The following is a 10735-nucleotide window of genomic DNA, read 5'->3' on the forward strand; positions in this document are numbered from 1 at the left end:
TTGCTAGTAGACTCCATAGATGCATCTTGGTGAGCGTAGGAAAATTTTAAAATTATGCTACGATTCCCAACAGACGATACCAAGGAGTGAGGGGCTACGTGGCCAGTTAGGCTCCTGAGTCGCGATGCTAAGGAGTCCCCCTTGACGCGCAAATGACCTTCATACCTTTGCCCTCGCTGAGGCTCAGCTCGGGAGGGGCGCACGACGACCAGGTCCTGGGGACCTGGCTGGGTGGCGTACGCTTGGGCGTGACCCGAGCCCAGCCCCCGTGCCCAGCCCCCTCTCGCGCTCTCCCGAGGGGAGGTGTTGCGATGAGGCTGGACACTGAGCTCAAGGGCTCCCTGAGGTTGATACGGCCGTGAGGCCGCCCTCAGTTGTTTATCACCAGCAGCGAGGATAGCGCTTCCGCACTTGCACGGGCATAGCCGCTCCTCGGCAGTGTCGACGGCCAGCGCGGAGCATGGTGCTTCCACAGGTACGTGGGAGGGGACTCCCTACTGCGGAGAGCCCCCGGGGCGTGTACAGCCCCGCCCTGACACGTGGCTTGCACGACAGGGCTAGACGAGGTGTGTCTGGGCACTCGTGAGCCAGCGTGAGACTCACGAGGCCCTACCTCAAGGCGGGTTGCTCCTGGTCTTGATTCTTGATGACTGTGGTGGCCCTGCGAGGTGGTTAGACAACCTGCGCCGAACGAATCTCCTGAGGCTATCGCATGAGAAGGCCAAGCACCAATGACCCCAGGAGGTGACATGAACAGGGCCGGCCCGCCAGACATAGCTCAGCCGTTGGATTTATCGACGCTGGAGGGACGGGCCCGAGCACAGACACCGTGCCTAGCCTCCTTATGCGAAGGATCCTAAAGAAAGACGCTCGGCGCGCGGCTCCCATGGCGGGTGACAATCAAGCAGGTGATAGCCATAGATAGATTACGCATGGAAAGTGATCTAGCTTAGATTGATGCAAGAGCGATACATGCCACTGGGCTGGACCCGAGCGGCTTGGGGATGATGCAGCCCGAGGGGCGCCCCCAGCAAGGCAAGCTAAAGACGTAAAAGGGTACATGCCGCAGGGACAGACCCATGCGGCCTGGGAATGATGCAGCCCGAGGGGCGCTCCCAGCTAAATGAACTTGGAAAATATCACCTGGTTCTGTTATTGAAGGCATGTTGGGGCAGCTGAAGATGCGTGGTGCAGGGGTTTCTCCTCATGAGCCACCGGGATCCTGAGCCTTGGGGGCTCTGGGGGTCCAGGCGGTTCCTTGAGGACCATCTCCATCTCCGCTAGGACTACGTGGTGTCTGGCCTCCTGAGCCTCCAGGATGCTCTGCAGGCTGCATTGGAAGGCGGACGCCATGCTCGGCAGGCCAAAAGGCATGCGAACGTAGCTTTGAGGTGGGCCCTCACAGTGTCCCATGCGTGAAGGCTAGAAGAGCTCCTGAGACGCGGCTCTGTTGAGTCCTGGGATGTCGATGCAGACGCGCAACCCGCCATCCTCGCCTGGATGGGGAGCCACGCCGGGTGAGTGGCGGTCGCCGAGCATGGCTCTCGCGTCTTGCAGTTCCTGACTGGTCTTGGCAATGAACTCCTGAGCGTTGCCTACTACATATGAGGCGGTGGGCTCTTTCTGGTGGAAAGATGTGATGCAACTCAGTGGGATCTTCCGAGGGATCACTAAAGTAACCCCCGGGGATGGCTCTAGTGCTCTGTTCTGGAAAGATGTTTGTTTGATAATACTCAGGATTCCCCAGTAATGGATATATACCCACGAGCCTTTTCATTTTGCTTGAATGAGGACGACTCCATTGCTAAGGTTCTTACTGCAACTGAACCAGCCGTGATTTTTAGTCTACCTCTCTCGACCCAGGTGCGAGAGGAAATCAAAGAGATCCAGGAGGGGTTGCCGCAAAATCGGCTGGCCGCTGATCGCTGTGATGTCTGGGAATGCATGCTCGGGCGTTTTTCATCCAAGAAGTTTTATAACCACTGCTACAAACAGGTTGTGGCAGATGAGGCGTTTGGATGGCTCTGGAAAGCTAAAAGCCCGATCAAATTCAAGACGTTTGGGTGGCTACTCCTAGTTGATCGTCTGAATACCAGGAATATGCTCAAACGCAGACATTTTGTTGTCATGGGGGGCAACTATGCATGCATGTTCTGTCAAAACCCTCCAGAGGAAACGGTGGAACATTTGTTCTTCAATTGCCCCTTTAGTCAACGCTGCTGGGATGTAGTTGGAATGACATGGCCGATAGATGACAACAGACTGGCTCTTCTGCATGGAGGTAGGGCTAATTGGAGACAACCTCTCTTCATGGATATCTTTCTCTTGGCTGCTTGGAGTCTTTGGATGGAGAGAAACAATCAACACTTTAGAGGGATTCAGCACTCCTATGGAGCATGGCTAGCTAGATTCAAGCATCTCTTGGAGCTGCTTACACATAACTGCCGAGAGGAAATTCATCCTTTCCTGTCTAATTACATTGTAAATTTGGGTCACTAGGACCGTGGATAGCTAGCATGGCCGGGGGGCCACAAAAACCCTTTGTAACACATATGTAATTGTTCCTTTGTGAGTAATACAAAGTCAGTGGGAGCCTCTCCCACTGTCGTTCTTCCTCAAAAAAAAACTCCTGAGCGTTGGGCGCTCCTCGCCCGATGTCTTCCTGAGGGAAACGCGCCGTGAAGCACGCCTCCTAGTGGTGCCCGAGCGCCTCCCTCGTGACGTTGGCAAGGTCGGAGGCCCTCCAGAAGAGAGCCCCCGAGCCCTGCCCGTGGAGGGCGCTGGGCGTGCCTTCCTATGCAATAGAGGGAGGCGCCCCAGGTGTGGGCGCCGATCCTGACGAGGCGCCACTTGCGGCGCCGCTCTCCTGAGGCCCGGTGCGGAGTAGCTGCTTCTTCTTCTTGGGGGCGACCTCAGGAGGGTACTGCGCTGCGTTGTTGTCGGGGTCTTCGATTGACGCTGCTTGGAAGGCGCGCTCGAGGGAGCACACTGCATCTCTCTCTTCGCACGGGACCGTGATGATCCCGCTGCTCCCTGGCATCTTGAGGACGTTGTAGCCGTGGTGTGTTACTGCCATGAACTTGGCCAGGGCCGGGTACCCGAGGATGGCGTTGTATGGCAGACGGATGTGGGAGGCGTCGAAGTCGATGAGCTCGATGCGGTAGTTGTTGTGTTCTCCGAAGGTGACGGGAAGGCGAACCTGCCCTATCGGTGTGGTGGAGCAGTCAGTCACTCCTGAGAAGGGCTTGGTAGGTTGAAGCTGATCATATGGCACTTGAAGGCCATCGAACGTCTCTACGGACAGGACGTTAAGCCCTGCGCCGCCGTCGATGAGGGTCTTGGTGACTTGTGCATTGCTGATGACGGGTGAGCAAAGCATCGGGAGAGCGCCAGCGGTAGCCGCGCACTTGAGTTGGTCTGCAGAGCTGAAGGTGATGGCGCACTTGGACCACCTGAGCAGGCGTGTGGCCTCGAGCCTGGGGAGGACTGCGTTCACCTCGTGAGCAAATTGCTTGAAGATGCGTTCAGAGGCTGGGGCTTGAGCTCCGCCCAAGATGCAGGCGATCGCACGCGGCTCCTGGAAGCCCCCAGCCCCCTCATCCTGACGGTGGTCGTCGTTCCTTCTTGGTGGTGGAGGCAGCGGAGGAAGACCGGCGTTGCCCTGAGGGCGGTCCTCGCGAGGCCGATCCCTCTAGGCGCCCTCGCGAGGCTGATCCTGCCAGCGGTCCTCACGAGACCGGTCTCGCCACTCCTGACGAGGGCCACGGTCGTCCCAGCGTCCTCCGCCACGTCCTCGTCCTCGGTCGTAGCCCCGTTCGTTGCGCTCGGGGCGTCGACCGAAGCGTCCATCGCGAATGGCCCTGAGCTCTTGACAATCATTGGTGTTGTGGCTATGCACGTTGTGGAAGGCGCAGAATGGTCGGCTGCTCTTGGATGACTCAGGTTGGTCCCTGCCGCGCTTCATGTCCGGCTCTACCGCGAGCACGGCCACTCCCTTTCGCTTCACGTCCTTGGCCTTGGCTTTCTTCTCCTCCGGGTCGGCAGCTGGGAGCTCGAGGAGGGAATGGCGCCCTTCCTCAGCTCTTGCGCACTTGGTCAGCAGGTTGAACAGCTCCAGAGATGTGCACAGCTCCTCGTGGATGGCGAGCTCCTCCTTCATCTTGACGTCACGGACGCCATCAGAGAACACCGAGATGATGGCCTCGTCTGTCACCTTGGGGATCTTGAGGCAGATGTTGTTGAAGCGCTGGATGTACTTCTGCAGAGTCTCTCCTGGTTGCTGCTTGACGAGGCACAGGTCACCCACGGCCGGGGGGGTGGTCGCGAGTGCCCTGGAAGTTGGCGATGAAGCGTTCGCGCATCTCGTCCCAGGAGGAGATCGAGCCTGGAGGCAGGTTCAGGAGCCACGAGCGGGCGCCATCCTTGAGCGCCATGGGGAACTAGTTCGCCATGACTTTCTCGTCGTCGTTGGCCACCTCGATGCTCAGCTCGTAGAGCTGCAAGAACTCTGCGAGGTCGTGGGTGCCATCGTAGCGAGGAGGCAGATCCGGCTTGAACTTGCCTGCCCAGGCGACGCTACGCAGCTCGGGGGTGAAGGCGCGGCAGCCTGCCGTGGTCACCGGGGCCCTTCGCTGGTGCAGAACTTGCCCTTGATGGTGTCCGCGCACCGCTACCGCGGGTGGCGCGCGGTCTTGTCGTGGTGGTGCCGGGAGCACGGGAGCGTTCTCTCGCGGCCGGGGAACTTCTTGACAGCTTCCTTCTTCTCGCGCGGGCGCCGAACGTGGCGGGTCGTGCCGAAGGTGGCGGAAGCGCTCCATGAGCCACGCCGCCCGCAGCTAGCGGAGGGTGAGGCAGCGAAAGGGACGGCACGGGAGAGCCCCCTACGGCGCTGACGAGCTCGGCGATGCAGTCCAACCAGTCCTCGTAGAGGGCTTCGACGGGGTGGTAGCGCAGGAGCTGCGTGCCATGAGCAGCGCGGCCTGCGCGTCTGTGGGAGTGCGACGAGCGTGAGACGACGAGCCGGCCGGGTTCAGCGATGGGGTGGCGGTGCGGCCGTCCCGCCGCACCGAGGGGTGTAGCAAGGATGCTTGCTGCTCGTTCCCCGTCGGGCCGGTGGCGGCGTTGGCAGCAGGCGACGGAGAATGACGAGGAGGCCCGCCAACGGGAGCCGTCTAAGCGACGTGGGCGGCGAGGGCGGCCCTGCGCTCAGCGTGGGCTCGACGGGCGTCGGACATGGAGGCGATGAAGCGATGGGATGCGGATCGGCGGAAGGAAAACTCCGCGCACCCCTACCTGGCGCGCCAAATGTCAGATTTCGGGTTCCGGCAGAACCCTTAAGGTTCGAACACTGGGGTGCGCACGAAGATCTCCCCCTATCTAATCATGCCCTCACCCTCACCGCGATCTCTAAGGCTAAACTCGATGAACTAGCAACACAAGGGGCACAAGATTTATACTGGTTCAGGCCACCGTTGTGGTGTAATACCCTACTCCAGTGTGGTGTCGGTGGATTGCCTTGGAGGCTGATGATGAACAGTACAAGGGAAGAACAGCCTCCTGAGGAGAGGTGTGCTTGTGCTTTTCGAATGTGTGTGGGTGAGGATTGCTCAAGATGAGTTGAGGATCACTCTCAGTGAGTTGCCTCCTACTATGTTGTCTAGTCCTATTTATAGAGGCCCTGGTCCTCTTCCCAAATATTGAGTGGGAAGGGATGCCACAACGGCCAATTTGAAAGGGGACAGCTAGTACAAGCTATCCTGACTAAAGGTGGTCTTAACCTGCCAAAGGCTCTGGTGGTGACGCCGTCTTGGGCTCCACGGTGACCTCCGTCCTGCCGTCCTGCTGGTCTTGGTCTCGTTGCACCAATATGGAAACCTTTGCCTGATGCCTCGGCACTCCTCGCCTGCGCTTGCCTCCTTAGCACGAAAGAGGAAACGAGGATGATGCGATCGCTGGCGCCCGCCTGGCCTTGGTCGTTATGGCTTGCATCATGGGAACCTCGCGAGGTTCACCTTGCCTTGATCTCTCCGCCCCTCGCGAGCCAGCCTAGTGAGGCCGCTCCCGAGGAGGTCTTGTGGCATCCGCCTCGTGAGGCTTGGCCCTCGCGAGGGTCTTGAGTGTTGGTTGGTGAAGATGGGTCGTACGGGGCCGCTGGGAGAGCCACGATGTGGGCCGCAGGCAGGCAAGTCTGGGGACCCGCGTTCCCAGAACGCCGACAATCTCCTAGATTGATCTTGGTGACACGTAGGAAAATTTTAAATTATTACTACGTTCCCCAACACCCCGACCCTGCTGAGTTCCTGCAGCTCTACGAGCTGAGCATCGAGGCGGCCAACGACGACGAGAAGGTCATGGCAAACTGGTTTCCCATGGCTCTCAAAGACGGCGCACGCTCGTGGCTGAACCTACCCGCGGGATCGATCTCCTCCTAGGGCGAGATGCGTGAGCGCTTCGTCGCCAACTTCAAGGGCACTCACGACCGCCCGCCTGCTGCGGGTGACCTGCGGCGCATCAAGCAGCAGCCAGAGGAAACCCTGCAGAAATACATACAGCGCTTCAACATCGTTCGCCTCCAGATCCCCAAGGTGACGGACGAGGCCATCATCTCAGCGTTCTCTCATGGCGTCCGTGATGTCAAGATGAAGGAGGAGCTCGCCATACACGAGGACCTGTGCACGGCCCTGGAGATGTTCAACATGGCGACCAAGTGCGCGAGAGCTGAGGAAGGGCGTCTCTCCCTCCTCGAGCTCCCAGCTGCCGACCCAGAACACAAGAAGGCCAAGACCAAGGATGTGAAGCGCAAAGGGGCGGTCGTGCTCGCGGCTGAACCAGAGATGAAGCGCGGCTACGACCACCCAGAATCATCCTAGGGCAGTCGTCCATTCTGCGGCTTCCACAACGTACACAGCCACAACACCAATGACTGTGAGGAGCTCAGGGCCATCCGCGACGGGCGCTTCGGTCGATGCCCCGAGCGCAGCGACCGAGGCTACGGCCGAGGAGGAGGTTGAAGTGGAGGATGCTGGGACGACCGCGGCCCCCGCCAGGAGTGACGTGACCAGCCTCGTGAGGACCGCTGGCAGGGCCAGCCTCGTGGGGGCTCCTGGAGGGACCAGCCTCGTGAGGACCATCCTCAGGGCGATGCTGGTCTCCCTCCGCTGCCACCACCATCAAGGAGGAATGGCGACCATCACCAAGACGAGGGGGCTGGGGGCTTCCAGGAGCCGCGCGCCATCGCCTGCATCTTGGGCGGCGCGCAGGCCCCAGCCTCCCAGCGCATCTTCAAGCAGTTCGCCCGTGAGGTGAACGCGGCCCTCCCCAGGCTTGAGGCCACGCGCCCGCTCAGGTGGTCCAAGTGCACCATTACCTTCAGCTCATCCGACTAACTCAAGTGTGCGGCAACTGCTGGCGCCCTCCCAACGCTCTGCTCGCCCATCATCAGCAATGTCCTTGTCACCAAGACCCTCATTGATGGCGGTGTTGGGCTCAATGTTATTTCCATCGAAATATTCGACCGCCTCCAAGTGCCATATGATCAGTTGCAGCCAACCAACCCCTTCTCAGGAGTGACCGACGGCTCCACCACCCCGATAGGGCAGATCCGCCTCCCTGTCACCTTCGACAAGCGCGACAACTACCGCACTGAGCTCATCAACTTCGACGTCGCCCACATTCGCCTTCCATACAAGGCCATCCTCGGGTATCCGGCCCTGGCCAAGTTCATGGCAGTGACTCATCATGGTTACAATGTCCTCAAGATGCCAGGGAGCTGCGGCGTCATCATGGTTGCCTGCGAGAAGGACGCGGTGTGCTCTCTCGAGCGCGCCTACCAGGCTGCGGCGGCCGAAGACCCAGACAACGAAGGCGCCGTCTACCCTCCTGAGGCTGTCCCCAAGAAGAAGAAGCAGCTGCTCCGCCAAGAGCCTCAGGAGTGCGGTGTCTCCAGCGGCACCACCTCAGGACCTGCCCCCGCAGGCGGGGCGCCTCCCTCCCTTGCATAGGAAGGCGCGCCCGGCGCCCTCCTTGGGCTGGGCTCGGGGGCTCTCTTCTGGAGGGCCTCATACCTAGCTAACATCACGAGGGAGGTGCTTGGGCACCACATGGAGGCATGCTTCATCGCACGCTTTCCTCATGAGGGCGCAAGGCACGGGGTGCTTGGTGCTCAGGAGTTCATCACCAAGGCAACCGAGGAGCTTCAAGAGGCAAGAGCCATGTGCGGCGACCGCCGCCCACCACCTGGCGTAGCTCCTTGTCCTGACAAGGGCGACAAGCTGTGCGTCTGTGTCAACGTTCCAGGGCTCAACAGAGCCGCATCTCAGGAGCGCTTCTGGCCTTCGCGCATTGGTCGGTGTGAGGGTCCCCCTCACAGCTACGTCCGCATGCCTTTCGGCTTGCCGAACGCGGCTGTCACCTTCCAGCGCCACCTGTGGAGCGTTCTGGAGGCTCAGGAGGCCAGGCACCATGCGGTCCTGGCGGAGATGGCGATGTACCTTCATGAGCCTCCCAAGCCCCCAGAGCCTCCTGAGGTTCATGGCCCAGGTGGCTCGTGAGGAGCAACTTCTTCAGCATGCGTCTTCAGCTACTCCAACACCTCTTCAGCAACGGTGCTAGGTGATTCTTTCCGGTTCATTCAGTTGGGGGCGCCCCTCGGGCTACATTATCCCCAGGTTGCACGGGCCTGTCCCTGTGACGTGTATCCTTTTGCATCTTTAATTTACTCTGTTGGGGGCGCCCCTCGGGCTGCATCATCCCCAGGCCGCATGGGTCCGTCCCTACGGCATGTATCGTTCTTGCATTTACCCGAACTAGCTTGCCTCCTCCCGTAAGTTGCCTTATGATTATTATCTGCCTGTCCGGTACTTCAATACCATGAACGTTGTGCACCCTCGCAAACCCACCCACTACCGCCTTATGATTAAGGACTGGCACGGCGTCTATGCTCGTGTCCGTCCCTGTAGCGTCGCTAAACCCAAGAGGCTGAGCTCTGGCTCGCGGGCCAGCTCCCGTGCATGTCACCTCCCATGGCCCTTGGTGCCTTGTTCTCGCATGAGCTAATCGAGGGCGGACGAGCTAGGGTGCACAACACGGTGCCTCGTCACCACGGGAGCCGCGCGTCGGTTGTCTTTCTTCAGGATTTTTGCATGAGAAGACCGGGCACGACGTCTGTGCTCGGGTCCGTCCCTGCAACATTGATAAACCCAACGACTGAGCTCTGTCTGGCGGGCCGGCCCCGCTCACGTCACCTCCTGGAGTCGTTGGTGTTTTTCCTTCTCACTAGCAAAGTGGCCCGCTCTTCGCGCGGGCTAGTATTAATATAGTTTGGTTGCAGTAAGTTCATATTTACCAGTTCTTTGGGCTGATCGTGAACTGGTGATTTTAAGGATATAAGAGTTACCCCTTTAATGTTTCGGGGAAATATTTGGACGCTATGTTGTTGATGAACTATATTAATGGTACGTGCTCATATCCTCGGGTTTGCCTAATGCGTCTACAGTGATTTCTACATGGTGTGTGCCTGGCTTGACAATCCCGCTGTGGCGTATTATGCATTAACTAGCCACCTCGTTCCCTGTTTTTTTCCTTGAAAAAAAATTGGCCTATAGGAGACGTGTGCCGTCTATGCATTCAGTGACTTGAAACTACTTAGCATAACATGCGTCAATTCTCTGCATGCAATGGTATTAATTAGCAAATAAACATCAAGTTCTCTCATTTTTTCGCTCGTTGGTCGTGGTGCACAACCTAAGATGATTAATACACCGGTATGGAGGGAGCATACAAATTTTTTATGTATTTATTCTCGTCTAATAAAAGGTTAGTATCAACATCTTATTGAAGAATAATCATACTAAAATTGTTTTTTTCATGCCTTTAGAATATTTATTTATATACTATTACCCTTTGTCCATCCCTTAATTGCTACTCTTGAGAATGCTACATATAGTTCTCCATGTGCAAACACATGTTTAGGCAGAGATAGGTCTAATTTTTTAATATGCAGGTCTCACCTCCCATTGTTTATTTTTAGTCACCATACGATTGAACTAATAAATTAATTAAGGTAGTCTTTTAATGACTAACCATCCACTTTATGTTTTTGTACCTCCCTGTATGCTGGCTGTTGTTGATGTTCACTCGATTGACTGATGGCCAACTTACAAAATGATGATAGTAAGTTATGAAAGTCAAATACAATGGCATATTGTTAAATTTTTTATGCTCCCTCCATTTTTTTCTGGGTTTGCGACCGGCATTGGCAGTGTTAGGCTCCCTTACACCTATTAATTTTCAAAAAACTCCCAAAGACATATTAAGATTTAATAATTGAATAAGAAAACATGTTTGATTGCATTCTATATATAAAATTTAAAAATATACAAATGCTCTCACTATTGGTTGTAGTATAAGAAAAGCTTTAGGGCTCAGATATCACATAATATTAATTGGTAAATGTTTGAAACCAATGAACTGTTTCCACCAATTGTTACTCTGACAGTTGTATAATAAGACCGACAGTGTTGGTGCAGATACCCATTGCGACGGCTGCTACGTGAGGTCGGGGAAATAGGGGAGTAGTAGGTTTTCTGAACGTGAGATGTAGTAACTTTTTTTATTTTCGTTTTGTTTTGAGGGACTGAAATCTAGAACATGAGATGTGCTTTTTTTTTAGGACGTGAGATCTAGTACTATTTTTTTGTACATGAGATGTAGTAGCTTTTTTGTTTCTTCTCTTTTC

Source organism: Triticum aestivum, chromosome 4D (assembly GCF_018294505.1).
Source record: "Triticum aestivum cultivar Chinese Spring chromosome 4D, IWGSC CS RefSeq v2.1, whole genome shotgun sequence".
Classification (NCBI taxonomy): domain Eukaryota; kingdom Viridiplantae; phylum Streptophyta; class Magnoliopsida; order Poales; family Poaceae; genus Triticum; species Triticum aestivum.